We start from the raw sequence: 18,571 nt of genomic DNA on the forward strand, positions 1-18,571 counted from the left end.
CAGTTTGAAGCGTGAATCGATGGCTTGTGACTGATTAGCTGCTCTTCAGAAGTGGTAAGTCCGCTTCTTAACCCCTCTGAAAGCCATTAAAATATCATGAGTCACTTTTGTGTGGATTAAAGTCACTAACTAGGACTCTTGTCTTGTTGCAATCCAGAAACGAGAATCGTCCTCTGTTCCGTTGTCACAGCTTTAAACGCTGCGCAGCTCTCTGCTGAGACAGAGTCCGCTCGGAATTAACGTCAAAACGAATCGCCGTTTTAAATAAAATGACACCTCTTACAAACAAACTACAATCGACTAAAACATTTTTTCCTCCCAAAATGAGACGCCCTGCATTCTTTATAAACCTGAGAGCTCAGCTCATATGTATGGAAAGACATTCATGCCAATAATAATGTCTGAAAGGAAATGCTTTTGACAAAAACTAACAGATTTTATTTCTGTTTATGTCCAAAGCTCAAGGATCCACCATGTAGAGTTTATTATGTCCAGAGTTTAAGAATCCAGTAACCAATTTCATATTTATTTACTCTAAGACTCAATAAAATGTTGTTCAATTTAATAATCTTATAAAGCGCTAAATTACAACAAAAGCCGTCTCAAGGTGCCTCACACAGAACAGTTCAACATAAAAAAATTTAAATAAATAAAAATTCAAAAACCTAACTAAAAACAGAAGTAAAAGAATAAAACATAAAATAAAAACTACTCATTAAGAAAGAGAATAAAAATAGGTTTTAAGTCTTGACTTAAAAATGTCCACGGACTCCGACTGCCTCACTGAGGGCCATGTACTGGCTAACCCAGAATGAGATTGCCCACTCAACAAACTTCCCCAGCCTTCTGGACATGATGAAGGGACTTGGGCTGTCATACCTGGCTTTTCCCCTTTGGGTACCCCGCCCGCTTCGCTCCCTCGACATTACCACTACGCTAAAATTTTATCCTAGCTAGAACCCTGTATATACACACACACACACAATGGAGTAATGCAAAAAACATGGAGGTGTGTGTATATAAGTATACAGTACATAGTTCATATTTAAGCAATTTTTTGCAGTGTAAAGGAGGTCTTATTTTCTTTTTAGTGTACAGTACACCACCCCGTACAATGACAATAAAAACTTTTCTATTTAATTTTTTTTCACAGGGGCACCCCAAAAATTGCATATGTGGAAGCAGCACAATTCCGCATTTCCAAAATACCACAAGAAACCACCAAATCTAGGCTTGCATGTTAGATGCACCTTCTGGCAAATTGCAACTGATCTTTCAGGACTTTAAGAAAATCCTTCTCTATACCACTTCATCATGGAGCTGTATAACTGGGGATACAAAATATCCTCATATAAAACCAACAATAATGATGATAATAATAATATTAAAGCAAACAGAGCTCTGGTACCAGAATACTATCGTATCGGCAGATATCCAAATTCAGGTATCGGGATGGGATCGGAAGTGAAAAAAAAAAAAAAAAAGTGGATCAGTGCATAACTATTACCTTCATGATGCTGTGTGCTACAAACGATCGTACCTGTGGGCTGCAACTGTTGGCAGCTACATCATGACAATGCACCTGCCCATTCTGCTCATCTGATTCAGGCTTTCCTAACCATCCATCCATCCATTTTCTTCCGCTTATCCTAGGTCGGGTCGCGGGGGCAGCAGCTCAAGCAAAGCCGCCCAGACCTCCCGATACACATACACCTCCCCCAGCTCCTCCGGGGAAACCCCAAGGCATTCCCAAGCCAGCTGAGAGACGTAGTCCCTCCAGCATGATCTGGGTCTTCCCCGGGGCCTCCTCCTGATGGGACGTGCCCGGAACACCTCTCCAGGGAGGCGTCCAGGGGGCATCCGGAAAAGATGCCCGAGCCACCTCAGCTGGCTCCTTTCGACGTGGAGGAGCAGCGGCTCAACTCCAAGCTCCTCCCAAGTTGTTTCCTAACCAAACAACACTACTGTGAGTCGTCAAGCTCCGTACTATCCTGACATGGCCCTCTCTGATTTTTAGCTGTTCCCCAAGAACAAAACAATACTAAAAAGAAGAAGACGTGGAACGCCATGGCCCAGCTGGACACCATTCCAAAGAGGCCTTCAAAAAATACTTTCAACAATGGCAGAACCGCTGGGATAAGTGTACACAGTCCCAAGGAGACTATTTCGAAGGTGATTAGGATTTTAGACCCCAGGGTGTGCAATTACATTTTTCACAGAACATAGATGGGATACTTTTTGAATGCACCTCTTTCTTAAAAAATAAAAACACACACGGAAATATTTAGCAGGACTTATCCATCCATTGTGAATAACTCATGTCTGTGCACACGTTGTCAAGACAACGCAGCTAAAGGTGGCTGTGGACAGCACAGACTCGCTGCAAAAATGATCACACGCTGGCGCTTCGTTTTGAAGCATCAAGGTCACGTTTGCTTCCTTTTTTGCTTTTGTTATTTTCGGTTTCGTTTTGTTCTTTTATGCGCACTGCACTCGCAGGCTTTTCAGTAATGGGAGAAGTCCAGGCTCATTTGTCCACTTTTTCTCAATGAATTGTTACTCTGGGACTTTTGTTTCCTTTGTTCAGCTAACGCCATGTGCTGTGTGATCGGCCATAACACAGAACATTGCTGTCAGTTAAGGACATCACTTTTACAACTGTCAGATTCCTCTGACAGAAGCTGTTAAATCTGAGGGGGACTGAGCACCCGGACAAACAATACTGCAGACCACCAGTGTATTTTCTGCAGTTTCAAATCCACTCACTCTTCCTAACAGTTTGAGGACAGAGCAGAGCTACTTACATGATCACACAGCAGGGCCTGTTCGTGGACGGTCATGGAGGATGTCACCCTTTAAAACCAGTCAGCCTCGACCATGAGTGGATTTTAAAGCCATACAAACTACATTCCACAGCCGCAGGATTTGTTCTTCAGATAAATTATTTTCACTGCTACTAGCTGCCTTGTCTCTCTCTCTCGACAGAAATGGAGAAAGTGACTTGCTCATTACTCTAGAACAGAGGTCTCAAACTGATTTCAGAAAGGGCCAAGAGGGTGCAGGTTTTCTTTGCAACCACCCACTCTACCAGGTGATTTCACCGATTAACTGATCACTTGGAGTAAATGGAATCAGTTAATCAGTGAAATCACCTGGTGGAGTGGGTGGTTGCAAAGAAAACCTGCACCCTCTTCACCCATTCTGGAATCAACAGTAATTAAAGTACATAAATGACTAAAAGCAGATTCTTTCCGGGGACATAATGCTTGACAAAAAACAGGACAAGAGAAACGCTGCCAAACAAAAACAGTAAAACAAAGGAAACAGACAGCTTGCCAAACACACCTACGCCATCTTGCAACTATGTAATAGACACCCAGATATTTCTATTGAGATATGACAATTTGTAATCACATAAAAACATTTATCACTCAGGAGGAGCTCGGAGTCGAGTCGCTGCTCCTCCACGTCGAAAGGAGTCAGTTGAGATGGCTCGGGCATCTTTTCCGGATGCCCCCTGGACGTCCCATTGGGAGGAGGCCCCGGGGAAGACCCAGGACATGCTGGAAGGATTACATCTCTCGGCTGGCTTGGGAATGCCTTGGGGTTCCCCCGGAGGAGCTGGGGGAGGTGTGTGTGAATCGGGAGGTCTGGGCGGCTTTGCTTGAGCTGCTGCCCCCGCGGCCCGACTCCGGATAAAGCGGAAGAAAATGGATGGATGGATAAAAACATTTATATAATGGCTGAGTGGATCCTTGTCATTTGATTGGTGCTTTGTATGTCACATGACACGGATTAATTCATGCTATTTATGTTGCATTGCATTCAGAGTGCGGCTTGGTTCCATTTGGGGTGCAAATTTGGTTCCATACGTTTGGTACCATTGCGCGCACCCACGTGCACACCCACACAAAACAAATCCACCTGGCGATCCGAAGGCTGTTAGCAGGAAGAAAGAACAAAAGCTGGACTCATTTGTGATGTGATTTTTTTTTCGCTGCACTGAGAATGTAGTCTTTTTTTGTTGTACATGCACGCACAAGCACCGACTAGGTTGCGTGTGTGTGCGCGCGCGGGGGACAACGACTCTCCCGAGACATAATCTGATTGAGCTAACTGACGCTGCTAATTCTTGCAAGACACACACACACACACTGTGCTGTCTGTTAGCAAGAATGAAAGAATACCTGGACTCATTTCTGACGCAATTGTTTTTTTTTTTTTGCTGCACTGAGGACACACAGTCGACCGAGCCGGTTGCACGTGTGTGCGCGAGCGACTACGACATGATGATTTGACTGAGCTACCTGACGCTGCCCCCCACACACACACACACACACAAAAAAAAAAAACTCCGCTGTAAGTTGTCTGGATGCATGAAGAGCTGTTCACATGAAACGCTGATGTGATTTTTGGCTGGACTGAGGAACTACACAAAGTCTTTTTTTTTAATGGAAGTCTAAAGTCAGTGCACAGCATTACTGGACTACACGTTACAGTGGAACACCAAAATGTAAGTCCCTTTTCTGTTGTTTACAAATTAATAAAATATTAAATGACAAGGATCTATGTTAGCCATTATATAAAAACAAATAATGAATGTTTTTACATTCTTTCAATGGAACGAATATTTCATGAGGTGAAAACTGGAACATACCATTCAACGAGGCAAACCTCATGAAATATCCATACCACTGAACTCAAACATTCATTATTTGCATAATACCAGTATTATCGTGGACAGCATATGACACAGCCTATTCATTTCAAATTGTCACCTATTATGTAATTTGATGATGTTTTGAAACACAAGGTTCGGTCAGATCGGCACACAGAAATGATCACACAGACTGCATTTTGCTAGAATAAAAAGGCGTATATTTATTCCCCACAAAAGCAGTTACATCAAACACAAGTGGTTGCAGCGCATTTTTCTCTTACCGTGACGCCTTTAAGGTGGAGAGCCAACACCTTCAGCAGAGTGCGCCTGTCAACCGGCTGGGCGTTCGTACGTTAACCCGCAGCAGACTCTGTTGAAGCATGGTTCTACTCCCTCTTTTCTAGTGTGTCCGCGAAGGGAGGGTGAGTGGCCAACTCAACCTCCCTGGCGCACATAATTTCTTTAATCAACAGGCATCTGAAAGTTATTTCAAAGATATAATAAAAGCAGTTCTTCACTCCCAGTTCAGAATGATCCCAGCATGCTTCACACCCAGTCGTTAGTGGCTACGAAAACAAAGTCGTGCTATCAGTGTAATAATAACAAGTACATCCAGCTCTTCGCTCCCAGTTCAGACTGACCCCAGAGTGCTAAAACAAAATTAAATTCTCAGGGTTACGTTAAGACAGGTGCAAAACAGCACAATAACATTTATTATACAGATGACCACCCTATTAGTGCCATTTTATGTAAATCACGTTTTCTAATATACAGTAACCCACAACATTTTCACTCAATATGCGCAATTACATATTTTCATTTTGAATATTTATTGAGTATTTTCATGAACCAAAGACTTTGGTAAACACCAAAGTCTACCTATTACCAAAAAAGTTCATCCACATGAGTAAAGGTGCATTTTTAATAAATACGAGGTCTATTAGATAATAAACCGACCCTTTTATTTTTTTCTGATGAGAGATTATGGGGTGTTTCTGTCGGTGTAAGGACTTCCCACGGAGCGGGACATCCTGCAGCGCTTCCAGGCGCCGTCGTCGGCCTGTTTCGACTTGAAAACATCCTAATTTAAGGCTTAATTCACCCAGGACATCGTGAGAGAACAGAGAAGATTTGGAAGAGGCCGGCATGAGGACTTTATGCGGACATTCCACTGTTTAAGGACATTTTTTAATGAAAGACGTGCGCGCAAATTCGCAGAGTCATTTCCGTGACGACTCGGAAAATCTGTGTGCGCCGCGACAGGAAAAACACCTCCGTGTTGAAAACCATTTGTAAAATTCAGGCGGCTTTTGATTGCTTTCAACAAGTGAGTAACTGAGAAATTGTTTAACAGCTTGGGCATGTTCCAACTTGTCCGTTAAGGTTTCCAACGGAGGTGTTTTTCCTGTCGCGACCCCCCGCGGTCGGGTCCGGCCCGACATGCGACTCTGCCCGCACGTTCTTTCATTACAAAATGTCCGTTAACAATGGAATGTCCGAATAAACTCCTCATGCGACTTCTTCTGAAAGTTCTCTGTTCTCTGACAACTTACTGGGTCAACAGAGCCTGAAATGTGGAAGTTTTCAACTTGAAACGGCGAGACGCTGCCACCTCGAAGCGCAGATCGCCGTCAGGCGCCGTGGGCCGTCCTTACGGCGACACTACCAGACCAAAAGCTCTCATCAGCCGTTAAAATTTTTACCGAAAACCAGCTGAATTTATCGAATGGTGTCCACTCAGTTGTGCCTTACAGTTTTGAAAAAATTTTGATCAAACAAAGCAGCAGTCTCTGAGCCATTCCTAAACAATGAAAAAAAAAAAAAAAAAAAAAAAAAAAAAAAAAAATCGACGAGAGGGTGGGCGACTCCTCACTCAAAGACTGCCCACAGGCGAATGACGTAACAGACAGGCGTGAAAAAACTCTCGCATGCCCGCGAGGGTTCAAGCATGTCTGATGTAATCACACGTGATTCAAATCCATATGGTTTTTGAAAAAAATAATAAGGTCGGATACTTTTCTAATAGACCTCGTATTTAAAGAATTTTCTAAAAACACATTTTATATTTTCACCTTTAGAGTGAAATGCTTTCTCCATACAGTGTTCTATACAAGGTGGAAATGACCAACAAACTTTAGCTTGGCATACATTGATAACTACTACTGTTCTATCAGCAGTAATGGTCATTTGGTTTGATATCCCCCATTTGTTTACCAGCAGAACTGTAATATTACCAGTTTTTACCAAAATATCTGTCATTTCCAAGATGTCTAATTTTGATGGGCTACCAGAACTATTATTTATTTAGTAGGTAACCATTAAATTGACTAATTCCTAATGAAAGCCTACTGTATTGAACTCTCAGGATCACTGGCCAGTGGGGAAATGACTTGAAACAGGCATTCAAAAATAAAATGTCTTGTCTGTCAAAAATGTCCTTTCCAGAAATAGAGTGCATTTCAAACTCAAGCAATAGTGTTATGTAAATAATATTTTTTTTGTTTGAAAGAGGTAATCACTATCTGTGATGCCACAAAAGGATGTGTACCTAATTTGCTCAAATGCCTAATATTGGGGTGTAAGTCTGTCTGTCCTCTCCGGAAACGCTTATAGTCCATCACTATTTGAGAATGCAGAAACAAAATAGCAGTTATTGAGTACAGTTACCATCCACTGTTGGTAGATGGTATAGATGGGCAGATTTCACAAATCTTAGTCTGTATAATTTACACAATTATCTTAGCCAAAAAAAATTTATCTCCAGAAAATATAGCAGATCATACCTGTGAGCGCATATATGCAATATGCAAACATCTGACAGGTCTGAAAACATGGGCATTTACATAAGTACCCCAATCAGCAGTTAGATATGGATGAATAACTTGACCAAAGTAACCACTTTGATTTTGTGGTGCCAGTGACACATACTTGCATACCATGACTTCGTAACAGCCCACTGAGTCTTTTAGGTTGTCCCATGCCATTACATTATATAACCAGTTAGCCCGTAACTGTGTTTTGGTTTTGAAACAACACTGCTTAAAATCATTTTTGTCCTGAGTCGAAAGATGAACCCCACAACTTCTAATAAATATAAAGCCCAGGTTGAACTATCTTTCATTTGATGAGTCACATTGATTTTGAGTTTTTGCCTACACAAACTGGCAGGGGATGGACTAACTCAGCTACCGATCTTAGTTTTTGTTCTGACCAAATCATCTGTTTAGCCTGTTCTGGGACAACCATCTGATGTTCAGGTATTTAACAGACAGCACAGCCCCTGCTTAAAACAGGCGCTGGTTTTGAATGTGGGTCAGGTCACGGGATGGGGGGATGTGGGTGTCCATCACTGCATCCACTCAACCAGCTGGAAGACAGTTACATTTATCCCCACAATATGAGGAATATATTGCATTTCTCCTCCAAGTACTGGTTTTCCATCAAAAAGACATCAAGGAACTACACATAGCTAGAAAAAATGGCTCGTCCTTGCTGATAGCCTGGCCAGGCCAAACAGCTGCATCGGCTAGGTCAGCGGCTAGCTAACGTTAGCTTAAAGTTGGCGTGCTGAGCGTGATATTCCAGCCGCTCGAAAAGATGCAACAGCGCCCGTTAAGCAATTAAAGTCAACTTTGACTCCATGTCGACATTCAGACAATTTTCACCCAAAAGAACGTCATTAGCAACACGTATCAATAAGGTTTTTTTTTTCTATTCAAATAAGAGTTTTGAACAGCAGCGTCCTCAGGCATAAAAAAATCCCATCGTGGGTGTGGACGGCTCAAATGCGTCTGGGTGCGGATAAAGGCATGAGGACCACAATTTTTCAACACTTCGGAAATATTAAACTTCACAGACACTTATCCCCAAAGCAAGTATTAAGTGAGACAGACAAATGTATACATTACTACAGCGCGTATTGGCTCCGCGACGCAGGCTAACATTAGCAGCAGCTGATGGTCCTCCATCATTGAAAGAAGAAAAAAAAAATCACAGTGCAATAATCCGCTAGCTGTCGGCCGCACTCATTATTATAAGAAACCGGCGGCTTTTCTTTTTTGCTCAACTTACCACACGAGGGAGGAGAAAGCCTGTCCGCGTATTTAACGGTATTCAGCTAATGGCTGGAATGTGCACTAAAAGCTTCCCTCCTCTCATCAGTGGTACTCCCCCACCACCATCCACCGGCCAGGCTTGATAACCAGCAGCGCCGCGGCAGTACTCATTTCTTTGGGATACACCCACAACCCAAAATCTGCATTCTGATTGGCTGTAAAAGTCTAATACTTACTCGCGATTGGTCCGAACTAATTTCCATCTCCAAACTTTGACAGTTGTCTCTCTGGCACCCATCATAATCAACTCCTGCAGACGGCCGGTGCCGCAGAGCGATTTTAAAATTTTAAATTCATAGTCGTGCGAAAATTTGTTACTTACAGATTGTTTAAACCAAAACGAAAATGCACTGATTTAAAAACACCCCCTGGAGTTATCTTGAATTTATTGAAAATATTATTTACATAATTTTTTGCAGAAAACATATAATGACACACATACCTAACATAACATTTTTGAATGTTCCTGCTTGTTTCACTGCAGCTTGCAACACTGATTTTGCACGCTTAAATAGGGTCCCCTCCTGCACAAAAGCACACATTGCTTCCACTAACATGCGCGTCCGTGCAAAGCGCACTGAGAGGGAAAAACAGCAAAAACGCAGTACGTTTTTTTGGACAGTAGATGTCAGAGTAACCCAAAGAAAAGCAGCGAACCCACTCGGACTTCTTGTTTTTCTGATTTGTCATCTTGTTATTTCATCCAACAAAATCAATAAATAAAAAATAAGAATATATAAGTAAATAAATAAATACTTAAAAATACCAATTTTGCGTTAAACTGTGTTGCTGTTATGAGCACTTTGCTCTAAAAATCTTCCACCACCTTCAACATCAACAAAATACTATATTAAAGAAATCAGACTCTTTAAAGTTGGATAAAATCCCAATTACTTGTTGCTTTACATCCTAATGATGCATTTGTTTGTTGCACTTTGTTGCAAATCCAAATGACTCCACAGAGGGAGCAAATAGGGATAATAATAATCACAGACTAAACTGAGAAACATGATGTTCTTCAAAAGCCGTGGGACTTTTTCAGTCTAAAGGGCAATCACATGAAATATTTATCTTTGATGCTTAGTACTCTTTATTGAAAATGATATGATATTCATAAGATATTCATGTTTTGCAGAATCATTGCGTTATCGTTTTAAGCACAAATAACACATTTTGCAGTGTTATGCATGCTGCAGTATTTACATAAATCACATAAAAAACAAAACAAAACTAGAAGCACTCAGAGAGTGCAAACCTCCGCCAAGGCCATGGGGTCACTGATGCCATAACATCTACACGCCGTGGAATCATTGAACCTAAAAAAGTCTAACAATGATGTTTGCTCAGTAGTAAAAACGTTTTGTCTGCTGTGACTGGATAGCATGTATCCTTAGCGCTTGGCATCACAGTTTATTGCAACTTGTACCTTTCCCAGAAGCTACTGTCATCTGAGCACTGATATTGATATTGCATGTGCTTATAGACAAAAACAAATAAGAGACAAAATTCAATTTATTATTCAACTAAACTGCAAATATATGAATTTTTTAACATTTATAAAACACTTCTCTAAACAAGGCCAAAGGGTCACTGACCCTAAAGAGATTCCCTCTTTGGCACAGTGATCTATTTCTTTTTGTCTCTTTCTATAAAATTTTATATAATAATCATTAGATTATTAATATACAAGGTCTATTAGAAAAGTATCCAACCTTATTTTTTTCAAAAACCATATGGATTTGAATCACGTGTGATTACATCAGACATGCTTGAACCCTCGTGGGCATGCAAGAGTTTTTTCACGCCTGTCGGTTATGTCATTCGCCTGTGGGCAGTCTTTGAGTGAGGAGTCGCCCACCCTCTCGTCGTTTTTTTCATTGTTTAGGAATGGCTCAGAGACTGCTGCTTTGTTTGATCAAACTTTTTTCAAAACTGTAAGGCACAACTGAGTGGACACCATTCGATAAATTCAGCTGGTTTTCGGTAAAAATTTTAACGGTTGATGAGAGATTTTGGTCTGGTAGTGTCGCCGTAAGGACGGCCCACGGCGCCTGACGGCGATCTGCGCTTCGAGGCGGCAGCGTCTCGCCGTTTCAAGTTGAAAACTTTCACATTTCAGGCTCTGTTGACCCAGTAAGTCGTCAGAGAACAGAGAACTTTCAGAAGAAGTCGGCATGAGGGGTTTATTTGGACATTCCATTGTTAACGGACATTTTGTAATGAAAGAACGTGCGGGCAGAGTCGCATGTCGGGCCGGACCCGACCGCGGGGGGTCGCGATAGGAAAAACACCTCCGTTGGAAACCTTAACGGGCAAGTTGGAACATGCCCAAGCTGTTAAACAATTTCTCAGTTACTCGCTTGTTGAAAGCCATCAAAAGCCGCCTGAATTTTACAAATGGTTTTCAACACGGAGGTGTTTTTCCTGTCGCGGCGCACACAGATTCGCTGAGTCGTCACGGAAACGACTCGGCGAATTTGCGCGCACGTCTTTCATTAAAAAATGTCCTTAAACAGTGGAATGTCCGCATAAAGTCCTCATGCCGGCCTCTTCTGAATCTTCTCTGTTCTCTCACGACGTCCTGGGTGAATTAAGCCTTAAATTAGGATGTTTTCAGCTCGAAACAGGCCGACGACAGCGCCTGGAAGCGCTGCAGGACGTCCTGCTCTGTGGGAAGTCCTTACACCGACAGAAACACCCCATAATCTCTCATCAGCCGTTAAACGTTTCACCGAAAACCAGCTTAATTTCTGGAATAGTGTCCACTCGGATATTCCTCACAGGTCCAGAAAAAATGTTGATAAAGTAAAGCGCGCCGTCTCGAGCAGCGTGTGAAACAAAGGAATTCAGCCGAGAGGGCGGGACCACATCTCACTCAAGGCCTGCCTACAGGGAAATGACGTCACCGACACGCGTGAAAAAACTCACGCATGCGCACGAGGGTTCAAGCATGATTGGTGTAATTGCATGTCATTCAAATCCATATAGTTAAAAAAAAAATAAAAGGGTCGGTTTATTATCTAAGAGACCTCATATAAACAAAAATAAATTTAAGAAATATTACAATTTGAAAACAAATGCACCCAAATGTGATGACAGCTGCAACTGCTTAATTGAAAATGCCATAGATGCCATAGCATGTCCCAAGTCAAGTCTTAACTCATAATGACCACCAGTTGTTTGCAAGCTGACTTGAGACTTGACTTGGGACTTGCAGATTGATGACTTGATGCACCAACACTCCCCATGCAACCTGATGGAGCTTGAGAGGTGCTGCAAAGAGGAATGGGCTAAACCTCTTAAAGATAGGTGCGCCAAGCTTGTGGCATCATATTCAAGAAAACATGAGGGTGTAATCAACAAAATATTGAGCAAAGGGTGTGAATACTTCTGTATATGTGATTTCGTATTTGTTGTTGTTTTTTAATATAAATTTGCAAAAAAAAAAAAAAAAAAGCTTTTTCTTGTTGTCATTATAGGGTGTTGTGTGGAGAATTTTGAGGGGGAAAATGAATTTCATCCATTTTGGAATAAGGCTGAAACATAACAAAATGTGAAAAAAGTGAAGTGCTGTGAATACTTTCTGGGTGCATTGTAGGCATGTTCTGGACTAGTTGAAGAAGGTTAAATTTGGCAAAAGTCAAATATTGATGTCAAGGGCTATGTCTGCCTGTCTGTTTGTTTTCTCGCAAATAATACAGTTGTCAAAGGCAAGTGGAGTACTCAGAAGTGTGATTGGTAACAATGTTTTATTACAAGGGTTGCAATAAGCTAGTTAGCCAAATAGTTCATATATATATATATATATATATATATATATATATATATATATATATATATACGAGGTCTATTAGAAAATAAACCAACCGTTTTAATTTAAAAAAAAACTATATGGATTTGATTCATATGTTTTTACGTCAGCCAAGCTTGAACCTTCGTGCACATGCGTGAGTTTTTCCACGCCTGTCGGTGACGTCATTCACCTGTGAGCACGCCTTGTGGGAGGAGTGGTCCAGCCCCCTCCTCGGAATTCCTTTGTCTGAGAAGTTGCTGAGAGACTGGCGCTGTGCTTCATCAAAATCAGATGTGCCTCACAGTTTTGGAAAAAATTTTGATGAAGCACAGCGCCAGTCTTTTTGATGAAGCACAGCGCCAGTCTCTCAGCAACTTCTCAGACAAAGGAATTCCGAGGAGGGGGCTGGACCACTCCTCCCACAAGGCGTGCTCACAGGTGAATGACGTCACCGACAGGCGTGGAAAAACTCACGCATGTGCACGAAGGTTCAAGCTTGGCTGACGTAAAAACATATGAATCAAATCCATATAGTTTTTTTAAAAATTAAAACGGTTGGTTTCTTTTCTAATAGACCTCGTATATATATATATATGTGACAGAATCTCGTCTCTGCTGTTTGTGGACGATGTGGTTCTGTTGGCTTCGTCAAATCAGGACCTTCAGCGTGCACTGGGGTGGTTTGCAGCCGACTGTGAAGCGTCCAGGATGAAAATCAGCACCTCCAAATCCGAGGCCATGGTTCTCGACCGGAAAAAGGTGCTTTGCCCTCTTCAGGTCGGTGGAGTGTCCTTGCCCCAAGTGGAGGAGTTTAAGTATCTCGGAGTCTTGTTCACGAGTGAGGGACGGATGGAGCGTGAGATCGACAGATGGATTGGTGCAGCGTCTGCAGTGATGCGGTCGCTGTTGTGTGGGCCGCTGAAGAGGAGGTACTGCTGGCCCACCACCACCAGAGGGCGCCCCGCCTGGAGTGCAGGCTCCAGGCACCAGAGGGCGCTGCCGCCTCACAGGAGCAGCCCAGGTGACAGCCGTCACCCATCACCTGAAACAGCTGACATCCATCAGCTGAGGGGTATATCAGCTGGACGGCATCTCCATCTCATTGCCGAGATATCGTTCTACCAGGAAGGTAACGCACTCAGCCAGTCATCTCATTTCTGAGGAATAACCTTTTTGCTTGTGCTTAAGACAGCTGAAGACTGAACTAGATTCATATCGGATAAGTACCCTACACTGCAGTATTGTTTGTGACTAGAGGTGGAGGTGGTGTTTCCACCCTACGTGTTGCTGGGTGCAGCCGCACCCACATCTGACTGTTTCTGTTCCTCGCCAGCAGTACCGGATCCGACGAGCGGAGGCAGTGGCCACCTGGGAGTTCGGGACTTGGCGGCTCCAGTATTCCCGGGGTTCGGTGGCAGAGGAAATCGGGTGGTTCCGGTTCGACTCGGACGGACGTCTCCTATCGTCGAGCCTGCCCACACGACACCAGTGGAATTGGTTTATTTTTACAATTGTGATCTGTTGTGTTTGTTGTGCGAATTCACAACAGTAAAACCTTGTTATTTGACTTCTTCATTGTCCGTTCATTTGCGCCCCCTGTTGTGGGTCCGTGTTCCTCACTTTCCCCAACAGTCGCTGTATCGGACCGTCGTGGTGAAGAGAGAGCTGAGTAGGGGGGCAAAGCTCTCGATTTACCAATCGATCTACGTTCCGACCCTCACCTATGGTCATGAGATTTGGCTCATGACCGAAAGAACAAGATCGTGAGTACAAGCGGCCGAGATGAGTTTCCTCTGCAGGGTGGCTGGGCACTCCCTTAGAGATAGGGTGAGGAGCTCGGTCACTCGGGAGGAGCTCGGAGTCGAGCCGCTGCTCCTCCATGTCAAAAAGAGCCAGTTGAGGTGGCTCGGGCATCTTTTCTGGATGCCCCCTGGACGCCTCGCTGGAGAGGTGTTCCGGGCATGTCCCATCGGGAGGAGGCCCAGGGGAAGACCCAGGACACGCTGGAGGGACTACGTCTCTCGGCTGGCTTGGGAATGCCTTGGGGTTCCCTCGGAGGAGCTGGGGGAGGTGTGTGTGGATCGGGAGGTCTGGGCGGCTTTGCTTGAGCTGCTGCCCCCGCGACCCGATTCCGGATAAAGTGGAAGAAAATGGATAGATGGATAGATGGATGGATGTTTAAGTTGGGACTCAATATTTTATGCAGAAAAGTCTTCTGACAGCAATCACCCAACCATTTTAGATTTCATCATTTTGATCTGAACGGTGCTTTCTTCTTTCTTACAGAACATTGACATTAATTAAAGTCCACAAACTCCACACTGGAGTACTTTGAGGGAGGAATTATTGAGGCTTGTAATTCTCTTGTCAGTTTGCCTCTTTGCCATGAAGCCATGAGCTGGAGCCTCTGAAGACTTCCATAGTAACAACAGAAGCAACAACAACAACAACAACAACAACAACAACAGCAGCTATAAAACCTGCTAAGTTAATCCAACTCAAATGGTGTGAGAAAACCAATTCCGTAAATGGTTTAATTTTAAGCAACTGAAATAATTCTGGCATAAATAATAATTTTCACTGCAGTCAGGCTCATAAGTAGTTGGACTGTCAAGTCTGGAACCATGCCCTGGTATCATGCTTCGCAACATCCACAACACCATGGAATTGCCTTGAGTCATAGATGGCAACCACCGAGGCAGACAACTCGCCCATCTCCATGTTTTGAAAGCAGCTATCTGCTGCATTTGGACAGTGGTGCACTTTTTAATTTTTATTTTATTTATTTATTTGTATTTTTGCTGTTGTACACCACCACAGTGAAATTTAAATTAAATAATCAACTTTAATTCAAAGGGGTTATCAAAAATATTGTATTAACCATGTAAGAATTAACAGAAATTTCTATGCCATAGGTGATACACATTGACTGGATTGGTCATTCAAGATGACAGGATCCCTAAAACCAGTGGTGTCCAAAGTATTCCAGAAAGGGCCAAGAGGGTACAGGTTTTTTTGCAGCCACTGACTCCAGCAGGTGATTTCACTGATTGACATCACTGAGCAGATGCGATGAGTTCATCAGGGTCATTTGGGTAGTTTCTGTTGCCATTATACTTTAAAAAGAGTAAACATAGTTTGACAATAAATGGCTTCACCCAGCCACTAACCATGAGTGGAAAAAAGGTTTTTGTGTTATTATTCATATTCTCTGAAAAATGGCCATCCAGCCATCCATCTTCTACCGCTCAGTCCAATTAAGGGTCGCGGGGGGCTGGAGCCTATCACAGCAGTCATAGAGCGCGAGGCAGGGTACACCCAGGACAGGACGCTAGTCTGTCGCAGAGCCACAAATAGACAAACAAACACCAAATCCACCTAACCCGCATGTCTTTGGATGTGGGAGGAAACCGGAACACCCGGAGGAAACCCACGCAAACACGGGAAGAACATGCAAACTCCACACAGAAAGGCCACGGGAATTGAACCCACAACCTTCTCGCTGTGAGGCAACAGTGCTAACCACTAAGCCACCATGCTGCCCCTGAAAAATGGCCATAAAACCAAAAATTCTGCCAGGGTATGTAAACTTTTGAGCACAACTGTAAGCATACCAAATGGCAACTGTCAGCTCTCCTCAGTTTCTCCATGATCGAAGGTATACACACACGTACACATACACGTACACAGAGGCCACTTCGCTTTTAATAAATAGATGATTTACTGCCCTCTGCTGGAGTGGTGTGAGTCCAGAATGTAATTATCAATGTCCATTGTTCACTGTTGTTAGCCAATATCCGTAGTTTGTCCAAAAATATTAGTGCCATCAACGTTCCTTTTTGGCGGCATTCACCCTTGACCCAAAACACATAAACATACCAAACGGCATCCCAGAGCTTCACCCTGAGTTTGACTGGGATTTGGTTTGGTATTATGTACAGCTCTCCTCACATAATCCAGATCACAAACAAATTCATTTCAATTTTGCTCATAGAACTTATCTGACTCCCAGAAGGTTGCACATGATGGGTCTTTTACCAGATTCTTGCTGTACCTTATGTCCACTTGGTGTGCCTGGTACATTTATTCATATGTTCTGGGGGTGTCCGCCTGTAGTGTCTTTCTGGAAGAAGGTCTCCCGCCAGTTATGTGATATATTCGGTTTGAATGTTCCTCTAGCTATACCTGTTTTACTGTTAAATGACTTATCCAAAATGTCTGCTCCTCTACATAAAAAGAAACTTATTCTGGCTGCGGCTTACAGCGGCTAAAAAACCAGTTGCCTCAAGATGGAAATGCCCAGATAAGCTCTCTCTGACCAACTGGTTTCTCACATTTCTTGATGTCATCTACCTAGAGGTGTCCACTGCCCGTGTGATTGGGGTGATTGCTTTATGGTTGTTAGCAATTGAGCAATTGAAAGAGCAAGTATAGATCACTCAACTATCCTGGGGTGGGTGGGGGGGGGTACGGGGTGTGTGTTTGTTGCAAGGGGGGGGTTGTTTTGTTTTCTTTTATGTATGTATATATTCTGACAATTGATGATACATATGTATTTGGGTGATTCTTAGACTACGGGCACTTATTATGTCCTTTGATCATATTGTATGAAAAACAGAAAAAAGGGGAAATTTCACTTTTATAGTTATCTTTACAATGAAAATGTGTTAAGAAATTTGTTCTAGTAGTCTATGATGACTTTTTCACCTTTTTTCAGCATCATTATATGCAAATATTGCCGTTTTGTGCTTGTCCCACACCCAGACTTTTGATCTTCAATGATAAAAATGAATGGTAAAGAAACGTTTTTTCTAATGTTTTAAAATATCCCTGAATAAAATATCAATAAAATAATCAAAACATAATTGGGGTATTCAATGTCATACAACTGTTGTGACTTTTTTAAACAAAATGTAGTTGTCCCACACTATTGCCGTAATTTCCACCACAACACTGTAATGTCCCTTTAAACAGTTTGTATGAAAAATTGTTTGGGTAGTTTCTATGGAGATAAACAGTGACATCAGAGCACATGTATATAGCGCCAAATCACAACAAACAGTTGCCCCAAGGCGCTTTATATTGTAAGGCAATGGTGTGGTGGAAATTACATTTACAAGGCCAACAGTGCCCGTAGTTAAAGAATCACCCATTTACCATTGGCTGTTGTAATAGATTTGACTCATTACAATGTTTTTTCTTTCTGCCTCAAATATAATTTAATAAAATATTTGATCAAATAAATAAATAAACATACCAAACAGCAAATGTCAACTCACCCCAGTTTCTCCGTGAACGAAGGCATACACACACACACACACACACACACACACACACACACACACATGCACGCATACACGTACACAGAGGCCGCTTGGCTTTTATATATAATCTTGGTGTTCCACTATGGGAAGCCAGCGAAGAGGAGGACAACTCCAAACAACTCCGAACATGTGATGAGAAGACAATTGTGTTACTGTGGATTTCTGCTGCAAAAACTCCAGCGTGACCACTGCTGACCTTTTGCCCTCTGCCACCAGAGTGGACTACCCAGCATTTTCCTGTTACATGAAGGCAGAGGACGTTTGTGAGCCATCCTAGGAGGCGTGGATTATCTTTTCTGAAACAACGTGACAATGTCCATTTGGCAGACCGTCAGTGCACAGGGTAAATAGTGTGACACATTAAAAAAGGAACGTCAATGATGTTACTGCTTGAACATGTCTGCTGTTTTGTCAGTGATAAAGCTGTGTTTTGTGTGTGTGTCCTTATGTTCCCCTTGAAGTCAGTGAATGTGGACTAACCTGGCGTTATCTGTATCTATGCAAACATGATCTTGAGAGACTCCCTGCAAACCAGCTACTGTGCAGCAATGTCATTTCAGCATTGAATAGGTATTAAAAGGACTTATTAGATTTGTGGGACCGTTTCCTGCAGCGAGTCACTGTTGTGTTGACTCGAGGCACATTTATCTGTATTACTGTCAAAAACGTTGTGTCTCCC

At 42.7% G+C, this 18,571-nt stretch overlaps 1 protein-coding gene across 5 annotated transcripts in view; it reads right to left on the reverse strand.

The window, feature by feature from the left end:
- myh10 (myosin, heavy chain 10, non-muscle) overlaps positions 1–8,840 on the reverse strand; it is a 149,077-nt gene extending 140,237 nt beyond the window's left edge. For 4 of the 5 annotated variants that reach the window (XM_034187661.1, XM_034187659.1, XM_034187660.1 and 1 more), the window contains exon 1: positions 8,732–8,840. The gene's annotated coding sequence lies outside the window, so the exon portion shown is untranslated. The remainder of the gene's footprint in view (positions 1–8,731) is intronic. The other variant, XM_034187658.1, reaches the window with a different exon arrangement.
- Positions 8,841–18,571: the final 9,731 nt, after the last annotated feature.

Source organism: Thalassophryne amazonica, chromosome 15 (assembly GCF_902500255.1).
Source record: "Thalassophryne amazonica chromosome 15, fThaAma1.1, whole genome shotgun sequence".
Classification (NCBI taxonomy): Eukaryota; Metazoa; Chordata; class Actinopteri; order Batrachoidiformes; family Batrachoididae; genus Thalassophryne; species Thalassophryne amazonica.